Raw genomic sequence first — 16,017 nt, 5'->3', positions numbered from 1 at the left:
GTGCACTGAGACTAATACGCAGTGGTACACGTGAACAGATGTGCACAGTGTAGAAACTGTCTTCAGAAATGATGGAGACTATGTATAACCTGTGGACCATTTCACAAAGTAGTTAAAGGCATATTTATAAAAACAAAATCAACTGCAGTAGTTTTGACAACTGGAAGAAATCTAACAATGATCTATCATCTATATCATAATTTTGAGTATTGGCCGAGCATATTTTCTTTCAATACAGATTTACTCTAGGATGACATGTTGCATTTATACAGCTCCTCAACTTGTTTTGGTGTTTCAGGACAAAAGTGTTCCAATTCACCAGTGGTGTATAACATATCTATAATTATTTTACTCCTCCATTGTTTCAGTTCTTATCATTAAGATATTTTCTCTTGTTGATAGCATGCATTGATTCATTTGTAGACATTCTTCAATTCCTGCTACTATGAGCTATTATACTTTCCTTGGTAGTCTTTTCTAGAAGGAGCCTAGGCTCCTTTTAGTGGGGAAGAGTATTAGAAACTAAATTTGGGTGGCAGATGTGCTCACAGTGCTGTTATTATGAAAAATTTATAGTGTCAAGATATCAACCCACAGCTTCGAACAATCAGTCCAGCACAATTCCACTCAAAACACCAACAAGAGCTTTGTTTCTATAAACAATTTTATGTTAAAGTTTATACAGAAAAGATACATCAAGCCACCTCAATATTGATGAAGTGAGCCAAAGGAGCAGCTGTGTCTCACTTTAAAACTATGACAGAGCTTCAGTAAAATAGATAATGTTACATCAATTTTGAAAAAGTGACTAGATGAAAAGCAAGTGGATAGAGAGCCTTGCAGCATAGCCAAGCAACAACATAGCTGGTTTATATAATTAATCAAGAAGCAATGTCAATTCAGTGGAGAGCAACTCTTTAGCACTGTCCTTCAAAAGAGTAATGTCCATATACTTCAGACACATACACCTTACATCTATAAAAATTAATCAAAATGCTGTCTATAAACAAAATATAGTTATAAAGCTTTCACAGGATAATAGACAAGAAAAATTCAGGTGTGTTTTAGTTATGCTTCTACTGTGATGGTAAAACAGCATGAGCAAAATCAACTCAAGAGGGAAATGGTTTATTTCCCCTTACAGTTCACAGTCCACCATCTAGGGGACTCAGGGCAGGAATCTGCAGGCAAGAACTGAAAATCCACAGTGGGGTACTGCTTACTAACTTGCTCCCCATCGCTTGCTCAGCCTGCTTTCTTATAGCACCCAGAACCATCAGCCTAGAGATCGCCCCACCCACAATGGGCTGGCCCCTCCCCTATCAATCAATTACTAATCAAGAAAACATACTATAGGCTTGTCCATGGAGCATTCTCATAAAGTTATTTTCTCAACTGAGATTTCCAATTGACTTCAGATTGACACAAAACTAGCCTGCATACCAGTTAACCTTATTTTTCTTTTGTTTGTTTTAATGTTTTATAATACAACACCAAGAGTGTTTCATTAACCCAATAAGGTAATCTAACGGATTGTGTTAAAACGAAAACTCCTTGTGGTCAGAAGTTTCTCTGCGAAAAGCACTTGCTGAATAATGTTTGAGAACAGCACTTTGCATCTCCTGTTCCCATGAAAACACTGAGTAGACATGGGGTCACCTGTAATCCAACCATCAGGAGGCAGAGGCAAGATCCAGTGAGCAACCTGGCAGCTAGACTGGCCAAACCACAGAGCTCTGAGTTCAAATGGGAGACCCCATCTCAATACGTGAGCTGGAGGGTAATGGAAAAGGACACCTTCCATCCTCCTCCTCCCACCTGCATGTGTACCACATGCACACGCATCTTACAGGTGCACCTCCATACATACACATGCTCACACACATACAAACATGCATATCACACATGCATATCAGACACATGTACAGGCAGTATGGATACTGAGAAAAGGGACTTCTGTTTGTTGCTGGGGGAAATAAAAATGGTGCAGAGATAAAAATTGTTTGCAATTTTTGCATAAAGCTAGTTTCCTGTTATCATATGGTCATTATGCTCTTTTAGCTACTGACCAAATGATCTAGTCCTATGCCATACAAAAGTTTTCATGTAAATTTTTAGCAGTTTTTTAGAAATAATTGTCAAACTTGGAAACAACCAAGATGTCCCTCGACAGGTGAATAGATGAACTGATGACAGCATGCCCACCTTTTGCACAGCAGGCATTTCATTCATTCAGTGAATGAAAAGAAATGTGTCAGACTGGGATGCTGCTGAGATATGGAGCACTGGTCCATTGTGCACAAGGCCTTGGGTAGATCCTCAGTGATATGGCAGGAAAGGATACACTAAGAGAAAGAAAGGAAGGGCAAGAGGAAGAGGAAGATGATAAAGCAGAGGAAGAGAACAGAGGAAGAGAGGAATTAGAGGAGAGGCATTGTCAAGCTGCCAGATGAATCAGAAATGCTTTCTACTAAGCTAAAAGGGTTAAATACTGCATAGCTCCAACCATGTAATCATGAGACATTCTAGATAAAGGACTCTTACCAACACTGTAGGCATATCAATGCCTTCCAGGTTTGGGGAGGAGAGACAGGTAAACAATTCTGCTACAATACTCAAATGAGTCTGAGAGATTATGCATTTATCAAACCATACGTGACCGGGCTTCTCTAAGAATAAAGTCTACTGCCGACTAGAGATTGGTTATGAAGACATCTGCCTTGACTCACCAGTTATAACACATGAACTGCCCTCATCTAAGACGTTAATGATAGGTGAATATATGTGTGAGCTTGGCAGGAAAAGGAGCTCCAGGAACTCTGCTTCTGCAAACTTCTCCCATGAACTTGAAACTTTTCTAAAAGAATAAATCTGTTAGCAGGACAGTAGCACAAAGTCACTGCATGTCTCCAGGATAGCTGTATTCACAAGGATGGATAAAAGGCCTCAGCAGGGATGTGGGAAAACAATACCACCCCCTCATATATTGAATGTGGGCATGGAAAATGGTATGGCCACTTTAGAAAATATCTGACTGCTAAACATGAACTTACCAATGACCTATCATTCCTAGTCCCAGGAGCATAAGTCTTTACAGGCAAAATGGGAAAATTTAAATGTCCATCAAAGATGAGTAGATAAATACAATGATATGCACCCGTACAATGGAATAAAGAAAACATTACAGTGTGGAGAGACTTTGAAAGCATGATGCTTAGTGAAACAAGCCAGCCAGAAGTAATTACACGCTGTATAATCCTGTTTACAGGAAATGTCCAGCACCGGAGTGTCTGAAGAGAAAGAAAGCAGAGAAGAGAGAGAGGCAGAAAGGATGGTTAAAGGCTGTGGGGTTTATGCCAATCACAGTAAAGTGTGGGCTGGAAGAATGGTGCTGGCCACACAGCTGTGAATATACTGACATTAATGCATTACATACTTGAAGCACATATGTTCTTCTGTTACTATTTGTCATGAAAGCCATTGTCACAGATGTACATGCATACACACACATACAAGAAGTGCACTCTCCCTCTCCACAAGCAGTATACCGTTATTTTCATTCTGTGGGTTTAATTCATTCACTTTCAAAACTTTTGAGTATCAGGTAAGCCTTATGTACTTGGAATTAAGGGGAGGGGCACCTCTTTCTTTCAAATAGAAATTATTTCTTGATGTCTCAAAGCTTTGACACCTGGGTTATCAAGTTATATTACTTCATTTGCATCCCCCCCCCCTAAAAAAATCATAACTAGATCTTGGGCTTCCTAGAAGAGAATTATTCCAAGCCTGGGGATAGTGACAATTATGCTACAATTTACAAGACCTTTACAGAACACATGACTTTATGCATTTTCACTTTTAACATTTTATTTATTTATTTATTTATTTATTTATTTATTTATTTATTTATTTGAGACAGGGTTTCTCTGTATAGCCCCGGCTATCCTGGAACTCACTTTGTAGACCAGGCTGGCCTCAAACTCAGAAATCTGCCTGCCTCTGCCTCCCAAGTGCTGGGATTAAAGGTGTGAGCCACCATCACCCGGCCACTTTTAACTTTTGAAGCAACTCTGATATAGATGCATTATTGCTGTCTGAGGCATGAAAGTTGAGTCTTAGATTAATAACTTGGATATGGAGATGCCAATCCTATCTGTACTGAAAACCATGATACTCTGTAATACTGTAAGCAGATATTCTTACTTTATCAGAATTTTAAAAAGTTCCGCTCTCTTGCTTCATTTTCTGTTGCATGCCATCCAGCGGCTCAAGAGGAACGGGGTATGGCTGAAATGGCAGACTGGAGCTAAAAGAAAAGGAACTAGACGGACGAGAGAAAGAACAGAGCTAAGACAAGGTTCTCATCAAAGCTCAATTTTACTATTCAGTGCACCTGGTTATAAAGAAGGGGGAAGGGGCCCATTCCCGCCAAATCATCCTGGAGTCCAGTTGCAAGTGACCACGTGTTTGGCTCCGGAACAGCTAGGTGGCAGGTAGCAGCAGTGGGGGTGGCAGAACGATAGGGCGGCAGGCTCCACCTCGATGCTCTCTTCCTAACGGTGAAACCTGAGCAGTCAGGTTTCAGGCTAAGGGGGGGAGGGTGTTACATCTCCTCCCTGTTGTTAATATAAAAAAGAAAAGGCTGGGCTGAGGCATAAAATTTATCTATACTCTATAGTTCTGCCTGAATTCTTAGGGCCTAATGAAGAAACCTGTCTCAGTAGGATTTCCTAACTTTTCTTATGGTAAACTGTATCTGGATAAGACTGTCCTTTCTGTCCCAGTAAACATCTTGCAGACTAGCCCTGAGCTGTTGGCTCTGTCTTTTATAATGCTAATTAGTTACTGAATAGGTAACTTCCTTGTTGAATTTTTACTGAATACCAAGCAATCAGCTACATGGTCTTTCTAGGGCGTTGGAACACTGGCGAAGACTAACTGTATGATTTTGAAAGGCACTATATTATGATAAAACTGGAAGAGAGTACATGGATTCTCCTCAACAGCCTTGGATGACAGGCGGGGAACAGAGAGGAGGGGTGATGACTGGCTCTGTAGCACAAGGCCATTTGGCTTGTTAGGGTGGGAGGCTGTGAAGGGCTTGCCCTTCTCACGGTATGGTCTCCAACCTCTCTCCCCCCCTTTGAATTAAGCTTAATAAGGCCACGCTTAACTGAGGTGATCAGATGATTTCCTCATTCTTCAATGAGTGGGCTTTAACCATGGCTGGGGGAGTATTGACCCAATTCCTCCCGTGGGTGCTGTCACAACCCACAATCATGGCTCTTGGTATCTTTTGGGGAGGGGAGGCAGAGCCTTAGAAAGATATTTTTGGTTGTAACTGGAACTAGATACCAACCTCCATCCAAACCTGGTGTATCTCTCAGGGAACTCAGAAATGGTCAAGTTGGACCTTCTGCTGCAGTGTATTTCCTGCACCCACGCTGATGCCCATACTGTATTCATATTATCACGAATCAGCATTCACAGTTCTGAGTACTGTGCAGCTCCCAAGGGAGAATTTTCAACCACAGGTTCAGCAAGGCCTCTACAAGAATTATGTAACTAGTAACACCACAATTTGTGGCTCTTAGGCTATATTAGGAGCTGGAGGTCACCCTCCTCATCTCTAATATTTCCACAGCCTGAGAACCAAGGGGACCTTGCAATAGCAGCAAGGGTGGAGAACTGGAGACCAGCTAAGGGACTAAGCCTGTCTTATCAGAATAAACACCATATTCTTCTAATATTTGAAATTTCTGCCTTTCTAGCCCTAGTAGCAAACCTTAATCACAAATCAGACTGAAAGCCACAATACGTGCTGGAATGTCTTTAGAATGAAAATTAGTAGCTGCCACCTGCATGATCTTGGGGGCAGGGATGCATGCCTGCTGCATTCAGGCTGAAGGGTGTTGATTGACCTGCTTGAAAAACAAGATCCAGACAATGAGAAGGTAACAATGCAAAGCTTCTTTTGGGGAAGTCCAGGTACTTTATTCAGTTGCAAATTAGCAAGGCTCAAGCTTAGTCTCTGGCCTCCTTGTGGGGGAACTGGCTCTGAGAGTTGCAAGAAAACCCGCAGCTTTCCTGGGAGCCTGTGTTCCCAACTGACTTCTAGGCAAAAGAGGAATTTTTAGCCCTCAGAGTGATACTTACAAAAAGATTCAGGATCTGTGTCCAGCTGGCAAATTAATCTCTCAGGCAGCCATTACGCTCCATCTTCTTCTTGTGAAAAAAACACAGACTGAGCCCCTTCCCCAGATTAGAACAGGATCTGGACCCTTCCATTTGTTAGTGGGTCCTTCCATTTTACCAATGCATAAGAATTAGAAGTAACTGGATGCCAGTGGCAATCTGCTGCAGACTGATCTTTAATATCAGCAAAAAATTTAGAACAAATAAGGCAAAGGCAAGATGTGCCTTTGGTGACTTTGGGGGATATAACTGCCCATTTTGTCTTAAAAAGCCAATTCTTTAAGGTGCGATGAGCATGTTCAACTATTCCTTGTCCCATGGGGTTATAAGGAATTCCAGTTTTGTGTGTGATGCCGAATTCTTTACAGAATGAAACAAAATTTTTACTAGAATAGGATGGCCTGTTATCTGTCTTAATAAGTTTAGGCAATCCCATGCGTTAAAGGCTTGTAGGCAATGATCAATTACGTTTTTAGAAGCCTCTCCTGTATGCAGAGAAGCAAAAAGAAATCCTGAACAAGTATTAAAATATATACATGTTTGTAACAAACATGTATATATTTTAATTTTCCAAATTCCGTATAATGAGTTATATCCATTTGCCAAATATGATTAGGCATAAGACCTCTAGGATTGTCTCCTAAATGTGGCACCGGAGATAATGTAATACATTTAGGACATTGTTTTACAATCATTCTCGCTTGCTCCTTAGTGATCTTATGTCAGAGCCTTAGGGTATGGCTAGAGAGGTGAAACCTTTCATGATCACGTTTGGTCAAAGCAACAGGATCTGAAATTAAGGCTTCTCCTATTAGAGCTCTGTCAATGCAATCATTGCCTGCAGCTAAAGGTCCAGGAAGACCAGAGTGAGATCGTATGTGGCCAATATAATACGGATTTTTTCAGACAAGAATGTTGTTTTGCAATTCTGAAAATAAGGATCCTGACGGCGTATTAAAGTTAAATGTACCACAGGTCTCCAAAAAGGGTACTGATTGTGCAACATATAAACGATCAGTATAGATATTAAAAGCCTCATGCACAGACTGAAAGACCTTCAGTACTGCTGTTAATTCGGCTAACTGAGCCAAAAGGCCAGGAGTCTCTATGATAACTTGTTGATTATTAATAAGATATCCAGCTCACCCTTTAGAGGAGCCATCAGTAAAAATCAATAGAGCATTACATAAAGGCTGTAAGGAAGTCATTTTAGGAAATATCACCTCATGTACATTTAAAAGTTTTATCAACCTATCTTGGGGGTAGTGGCTCTCTATAGTTCCATTAAACCCTATTTGTGCAAGCAACCAATCCGTACTATGCTGTTTCAGCCAAGTGTCTTGACTGACGCTGTAAGGCTGAACAATAATATCTGGCTCTTTGCCGAAATAAGTTAGTGCCTGCTTTCTTCCAGTGATAATCATCTGGGCCACTGCTTCATGATGTGGCAAGATATTACGTTTAGGAGAAATCCTCGAATGTATCCACATTATAGGGGATTTTTGCCATAGCAGTCCCATAGGCACATGAGTCGTATTAAAAATTAATAGATGCAATGGCAAGGAGTAATCTAGATAAGTGACAAATTGCTCCTCAATAGCTTTTTCCACTAGCTGTAAGGCCAGCAATCCTTCTGAGGTTGGGGATCTAGGGGAAGTAGGATCAGAACTCCCTTTAAGAATATCAAATAAAGGTTTCAAATCCCCTGTAGTAAGCTTTAAATAGGGGCAAAGCCAATTAATATCACCTAACAATTTTTGAAAATCATTTAAGGTCCTTAAGTTATCTCTACGAATAACTATCTTCTGGGGAAAAACAGCTTGATCAGTCTAAAACCCAAATAATTATAAGGATCCTGAGTTTGTATATTTTCAGAAGCTATCTGTAATCCTTTTTCAGCTAAAGCCTTTTGTAAATCTCTATAACACAAAAGCAAATCCTGGGGGTCTTTTCCCGCCATCAAAACATCATTTGTGAAATGAATGATGTAAATCATTGGCCATTGTTGTCTCACAGGCTGAATGGCCTGCGCCACAAATCTCTGGCATAAGGTGGGACTATTAGCCATCCCCTGCAGGAGAACCGTCCATTGATATCTCTTCATAGGTTCCTTTACAGAAGGAACACTAAAAGCAAATCTTCCACAATCCTTTGGATGCAAAGGGATGGTAAAGAAACAATATTTCAGATCTATCACAATTTTATAATATCCCTTAGGAATGGCTACTGGGGAGGGAAGCCCCGGTTGCAAAGATCCCATAGGTACCATAGTCTCATTCACTTTTCTTAAATCTTGTAACAGTCTCCATTTACCCGATTTCTTCTTGATAATGAAAATTGGTGTATTCCAGGGAGACTGAGACTCCACCAAATGTTCTGTTTCTAACTGCTCCTGCACTAGTGAAGAAGCAGCTTCTATTTTTTCTTTAGGTAAAGACCACTGGTCTACCCACACTGGAATATCATTGAGCCATTGGATTTTTTTTGTTGTGGGATGCAGGCAAGATAGTGGCCACTACTGAAAATATCTTAAACCTCTTGTGTTAGAGTGAGGTTTAGGATCTTCAAAAGTCTTAATTCCCTGTCCTTTCTTTTTTAGTCCATGACCAGGCAGAGGTCCCTGCCTGAATGTCTGCTCAGTCACCATCTCCTTAGAACTGTACATTACAACGCCCATCTGTGACAACAGATCTCTTCCCCACAGAGTTACAGGCAAATTTGACATAACATACGGCTGGATTTTTCCTGATTTTCCATCCCCATCTCTCCAGGTTAGCAATTTGGAACTACATTTTGGGTTACTAGCATACCCAGTTTCTTGAAGGTGAGTTAAGGAGTCAGTCAAAGGCCAGTTTGAGGGCCAGTCCTGCCCTCTTATAATCGTTACATCGGCCCCAGTATCTACTAATCCTTCAAAGCTTTTTCCATCAAATGTCAATTTAAGGTTAGGTCTCTGATTAGTAATAGATTGAACCCAATTCACACCAGAGGAGTCAAAGCTACTTTGTCCTCTCATATTTTTAAAGAATCTATACGGTGACTGACATAAAGGGATTAAGGTAAGTTGAGCAATTCTCTGATTAGCGGGTACAGTTATAACACCATGAGGGGAAGCAGCTATGATTTTAATTTCTCCTTCATAATCATTATTTATAACACGTGGATAAATCTGCAGGCCTTTTACAATAGAACTGCTTCGTCCTAAAAGAAAGCCACAGGTTTCTGCAGGTAGTGGTCCAAAGACTCCGGTAGACAGAGCTTGGACTCCCATTTCTGGGGTTAATACTGCGTAGATGGTGGAATAGAGGTCCAGTCTTGTATTTCCTGGGTTTGACCTGACAAGCTCAAAAACTGATCTTTTTGGCTGGGCAGCAGATTTATAGCCCCATAAGCTGTTTTCTTCGAGTAAGTCGGGGTCTGGGGCTGACCCCTTCCCTCATTTCCAGGCACCGGGCAGCTTAGAACGTCTGGCTTAGACTTGCACTCCCTGACCCAGTGGTGGCCCTTACTGTACCAGGGACAAATTCCTGGGGCACGGCCTGCTTGCCTATTCTCGGCACCTTTGGTCTTAGGACAATTACTTTTAAAATGATCCAAACTTCCACATTTAAAACATGCATTATTCCCTCATTTCCGAGAGAGCATTGCTTGTACGTGGATCCCCTGCAAAATTGCACAAGACGGCCCGATGTCTGCACAAAGATGGACATATCCTGCCTAATCTGTCTGTCCCTTACGCGGTTGAATCGCAGCTCGGCACATTGCGTTAGCATTCTCATAAGCCAATTGCATAACGAAAGGACTTCCTGTGTCCGACTTTCCAAGGATTCTACTAGCTGAAATCAAAAGCCTGTCCACAAAGTCCTGATATGGCTTATCAGAACTCTGCTGAATGCTAGCTAAACTTCCACCAATATCTCCTTTAACTGGTAACAGTCCCCAAGCATGGTGCACAGCCGCCGTGATCTGCGTGTACACTGCAACGGGAAAATCAATCTGATTTGTCTGTCCCTCATATGGACCCTCTCCTAAAAGCATGTTGCTATTCCAGTCTAAATTACCAGCCTGAGCATTTATTTTTTTTTAAATATTTTTTTATTACGTATTTTCCTCAATTACATTTCCAATGGTATCCTAAAAGTCCTCCATACCCCCCCCCACTCCCTTACCCACCCATTCCCACCTTTTGGCCCTGGCATTCCCCTGTACTAGGGCATATAAAGTTTGCATGTCCAATGGGCCTCTCTTTCCAGTGATGGCCGACTAGGCCATCTTTTTTATTTTATTTATTTTATTTTATTTTATTTTTTAAAATATTTTTTATTACGTATTTTCCTCAATTACATTTCCAATGCTATCCCAAAAGTCCCCCATACCCTCCCGCTACTTCCCTACCCACCCATTCCCATTTTATGGCCCTGGCGTTCCCCTGTACTGGGGCATATAAAGTTTGTGTGTCCAATTGGCCTCTCTTTCCAGTGATGGCCGACTAGGCCATCTTTTGATACATATGCAGCTAGAGTCAAGAGCTCCGGGGTACTGGTTAGTTCATCATGTTGTTCCACCTACAGGGTTGCAGATCTCTTTAGCTCCTTGGATACTTTCTCTAGCTCCTCCATTGGGGGCGGGAGCAGCCTGAGCATTTAAAGCGGCAGTTTTCTTACTGGCGTCTCGCCATTCAGAATCCCAAAGCAAAAAATTCTCCTCCTGACAGGGTAGCCTTACAAAGAGTCTTCCAATCTAGGGGGGTTAAGTGTGACTCCACGACTGTATCCAGTAACGCTTGAGTGAATGGGGCTGAAGGGCCATATTGTACAACAGCAATAACTCCTTTATCAACTTGAAATCCAAAGTCTGGTAATGTCTGGCCCTAGTATCTTGCTGGTCAACTACCTCGACCACAGGAAAGGCTAGCGTATTAGACGTATTCGGTCCTCTCCCAGGAGCCTGACTCACAGCTCTTTCTAGCGGCACCTGGTGAACTTCAGAAGAGTTACTCTTCCCCACTTCTGACATCCGTTTTAGCTCCCGAAGCTCATTAGTCAACTTCTGAAGCCTAATTTCAAACTCTAACTTGCTTAGTCACATGTCCCTACGAGTAGCACCTCCCAAGATGGGGACCATAGGTGGAGCGGGAGACTCGCAAGAAAGCCAATTCTCATCAAAATAATGGGCAGCTCCTCTACTGAGTGATTTTTGTTTGAAATTAGTTCATCATCAGAGTTTCCACATTTATCAATTTTAGAGTTAAGAGGACCCTTTTCTGAGAAGGCCCTCTCCGATAGGTGCTCTTCCTGAGATTCTACAAGCTCTGCCTGGGTACAATTCGACCCCGGAGAGGTAGCAACTTGGACAGCATCTTTTAGGAGTGCCCAGAGGCCTAAGGCGAAATTATTTGCCTGAGTGATTTCCAAGGCCTCACCAACTTTCTCCCAGGTTCTGCAATCTACTGTTTCTTCTTCCTTGAACCATGGGCAACAGCTATCTATCCTATCTAAAAAAATTCTTACCAATTGTACTTCAAGCCCTACTCCTCTTGCCTGAAACAGCTCCTGAAAGCTGGGAACAACCGTCTGATTCCAGTTTCTAGTTCCGATTAATACGCTGCTGGGTTAGTGCCGATTCAAGCTTAGTTCGTATCCTACTGCACCCTCAGCAACACTTTAAAGAATGAAATTTTAAGCTAGTGCTAGCATGTACCTGTTTGTTTGCTCCAGTGCCCCATATGAAGACCATTTGCTTTTCCCGCGGAGCTCCACAAAATCCTTCTGCCATTCTTCAGGTCCCTGTTCAGGACCCAAACTGTTGCGTGCCGTCCAGCGGCTCGTGAGGAACGGGGTATGACTGAAGTGGCAGACTCAAGCTAAAAGAAAAGGAACTAGATGGACGAGAGAAAGAACGGAGCTAAGACAAGGTTCTGATCAAAGCCCAATTTTACTATTCAGTGCACCGGGTTATGAAGAAGGGGGAAGGGGCCCATTCCTGCCAAATCATTCTGGAGTCTAGTTGCAGGTGACCACGTGTTTGGCTCTGGAACAGCTAGGCGGCAGGTAGCAGCAGTGGGGGTGGCAGAATGATAGGGCGGCAGGCTCCACTCCCATGCTCTCTTCGTGCTAACAATGAAACCTGAGCAGCCAGGTTTCAGGCGGGGGGGGGGGGGGGAGTTACAATTTTCTGCTGTTTTCACAAAGTCTGGGAAACTTTTACACAAAGAGGGTTACTTAACACAATTTAGGTGACATCGATGTGCAAACAGCATGGGGTTGACATCTGAGTAAGCTTCATTGGGCTGTCTCAAAGCAGCAGAGAAGTAGAAGCAGTAATAATCATGTGCAGAAGGGTCTGGTGAAGTCACATTTGTCTTGATGTGTCTGAACTGGGTGTGCACACTTCATTAAGAATATAAAGTCTGGGGCTGGGAAGATGGCTACGTGGTTTAAGCATTTTAAACTTGTGGATTTGTCTTGAGAGATGAGTCAGTATCTAAATGGAAATGGATTCTGCTGTTCCAAACAAGGGCCTGGTGGTCCAACTATGTGGTCTTGACCCATAGTTGTTAAGGTGGGTTGCCAACTTGACCATTGAGGCGCACTGGTAGAAGTGTCTGTGAGGGCATTTTGGAAGTGATTAACTGGAGGAGGAAGATAGCACCAACTTAAGAACTGAGGTCCAGATGGGCTCCTGTACCCCCTTTTCTGTTTATTGGTATTGATATGAGCTAGCACCCACACCACTTGCTCTGGGAGCCAAAATAAGACTCTGCTCCCTTAAGTTCAGAAAGGCATCTGGAAAGGCACGGCAGGAACTTGGACACACAGGTATTCTATGAAATACATGACTTCAAAGACAGTTTTTAGTAGAGACAATGTGTAGAAGAAAATCGTTTTATATAAAAACAAACAAATTTCAAATTACCTAGAAATTATAGCCTTGCAGAAGGGCATACACATCAGCATCAAGGTGCACAACTGAGGCAGGAGGTTCTCAGGGTAGAGCCAGGCTCAGCTGGATGGTCAGCCCTTTTGGATAAAAAAAATTGCAACACATTACTAAACAAAGAGACTGATTTTTTTTCCCCCTTTAGACCTGTAGTCAATCTCTTACAGCAGGATAATTGAACAAGAAAACTAAATGATATGGTAGCCCTATAATTTTGGAATGAGATTCAACAATACAGCTCACATAATTGAGGCACTAAGAACTTGGTTATCATCTTTGTGAATAACTAATTCTGGAATTATTGTCAAAAGCCTTTTCTGCATCTAAGGAGATGGTTGTGTACATTTGGTCCTTCAGTCTGTTTATGTTGTGTGTTACATTAATTGATTTTGGTATGTTGAATCAATCCTGTATCTTTGCAGTGAAAACCATATGACTGTGGTGGATAACCTCTTTAAAATATTAACTTATTTATTTACTTATTTAATGTCTACAATCATTTACATGCATGTTTGCTTGCGCACCACATTCATGCAATACTCCAGGAGGGAAGAAGGAGTGTTGGATCTTCTGGAACTAGAGCTACAGATGGTTGTAAGCTGCTATATGGGTACTGGGAACCTAATCCAGGTCCTCTGGAAGAGTAGTCAATGTTTCGATCCATTTTTCTGGCCTCATAGTAGAAAATATTTTGACGTGTTCTTGAATTCAATTTATAAGTATTTAATTGAGATTTTTATATCTATGGTCATAAAGGATATTGATTTCTAATTACCTTTTTCCCTTGAGTCTTTATGTGGCTTTGGTTTCAGGATAATTGTGAAATCATAAGAAGGATTAGGAAATGTTATCTCTCTATTTTAAGGAATTACACGAGGAGTATTGGCATTAGTTCTCTGTTTAAAGTCTAGGCATTTTTGGTTGGGAGTTTTTTGTTTGTTTGTCTCCATTAAGTTAGAATGTATGTGTACAGACGCTTGTCTTCATGTATGTCTGCATTCCATGTGTGTGCCTGGTGCCCACGGAGGCCAGCAGAGGGCATTGGTTCCTGGACCTGGAATTAGAGCAGCTTTGAGCTGCTATGTGGGTGGTGGGAATCAAACCCTGATCTTCTGGAGGAGCCGCCAGTGCTCTAAACCACTGGGTGACCTCTTCTGCCCCTGGTTGGGAGAATTTTAATTATTGCTTCTATTTCACTGTGAGTTATGAGTTAGTTTAAATTGTTTATTTCATCTTGATTTAACTTCCAGAGATTATATTTGCTAAGACATTCATCCATTTCTTGTAGGTTTTCCAGTTTGGTGGGATACCATGAAATTATCTATGATTGATACCTGTTAGGAACACTGCATTCCAGAGCAGGCCCCATGTACAGGAGTCGTTGGCTAATGCAAAATGGAATTTTTGTGGGCATTTGCTCTTTGGGGGGGCATAATTTTTGTTTTGTTTTATTCTCTTTTCCTTTAGTATCTTTGGGGGGTCCACAGGAAAGAAAAAAATATGGAGTTGAATTAGTAGGGAGGTGGAGAGAATCTGCGATGATTTGGAAAAATAATATGATCAAAATATATTGTATGAAAAATTAAAAATGTAACTAAAAAGAAAAACCATCTTAACATACAAGAAGTTGTGAAACTGCATGAACAAAATCTCACTTTTTTGTGTGTGAGAATGTTAATTTACATGAAACCAATTGTTTTAAATGATTTAATAGTGAGTGGAAAGTTTATAAAGTTTTCAGAATTGTGGTAGCTGAATTGTTCACATACTTTGCTTAGTGTAGCCAGGCTAGATATAGCTAGAGCCTAACTGCTTTAATTTGTGCCTGTGTACTTGTTCAAAGCTAAAAACAAACAAACACCCCCAAAATATACCCCCAAACCTTGCAAAATACCCCTCCAAAACCCTAAAAATCAAAATCAAACCAAACCAACCAAACAAAAAATCATTGAACTTAACAAGAAAGGAAGGGCTCTCAGTGACACAATTTGGGAAACTAAACATTGGTCACAAAGACACCTTTATCTTTTGATATATGCAGTAAAATTGTATTTATTTGGTGTTACATTTTGAGTTTCTCTAAATTTCATATCTTGGGCACTGATCTAGCACAAGGCTAGATTTTTTTTTTTTTTTTTAATTTAATGTTAGAATGCATTCTTCCACCCAGGAAAGCATGTGATTCTAATCCTAGGACTTGAGAGGCAGAGTCAGGAGAGTCACCAACAACTCTAAGCTGATCTGCTAATCAGGACGTAGTTGTTTAGAGAAGGATTAACGAAATGCTGGTTTGATTTAAAAAAAAAAAATTAAAATACTGATTTATAGGTCATTACTGCCATCTGCTGGTTATACAGCTTAGTTGCATTTTTTAATGAAAAAAAAAAAAAAAACCAAACCTTACTGACCACTTTATTAATAATATCTAGGAAATAGATGCAACCTAAATACCCTTCAACTGAAGGACAGACAACAAAACTGTGATGCATACACACTCTGTGAAATGTGTGTACATGTACACTGTGAAATTTTAGTCTTATATAAAGAAAAGTGAAATCTTGACAATTTCACATAAATGAAAGGAACTAGAAAAGATTCGAGGCTCCAAATGCCAAATACCCAAATGTGAGTATATATCCTGGAGTAACTGTTGGAAATAAGAAAGTAAAAAGAGGTTTTGATTCAGGGAGCAATAGAAAGGGGAATAGCCAGGTATAAGCGATCTGAGGGGGAAATTGGAAATGAAGCTTTGATTAAAGAGGTGAATAAATATGGAAGGAGAAAGGGGACATAAAACATCAGTAAGGACATCTGAAAAAGTCATAGACATATAAACATACATATATAGTTAAACGGAAATTTTCTACCTGGGTTACCAATGCT

Source organism: Mus caroli, unplaced genomic scaffold (assembly GCF_978045245.1).
Source record: "Mus caroli unplaced genomic scaffold, Mus_caroli_1 scaffold_11, whole genome shotgun sequence".
Classification (NCBI taxonomy): Eukaryota; Metazoa; Chordata; class Mammalia; order Rodentia; family Muridae; genus Mus; species Mus caroli.
This window is presented reverse-complemented; position numbering follows the sequence as displayed.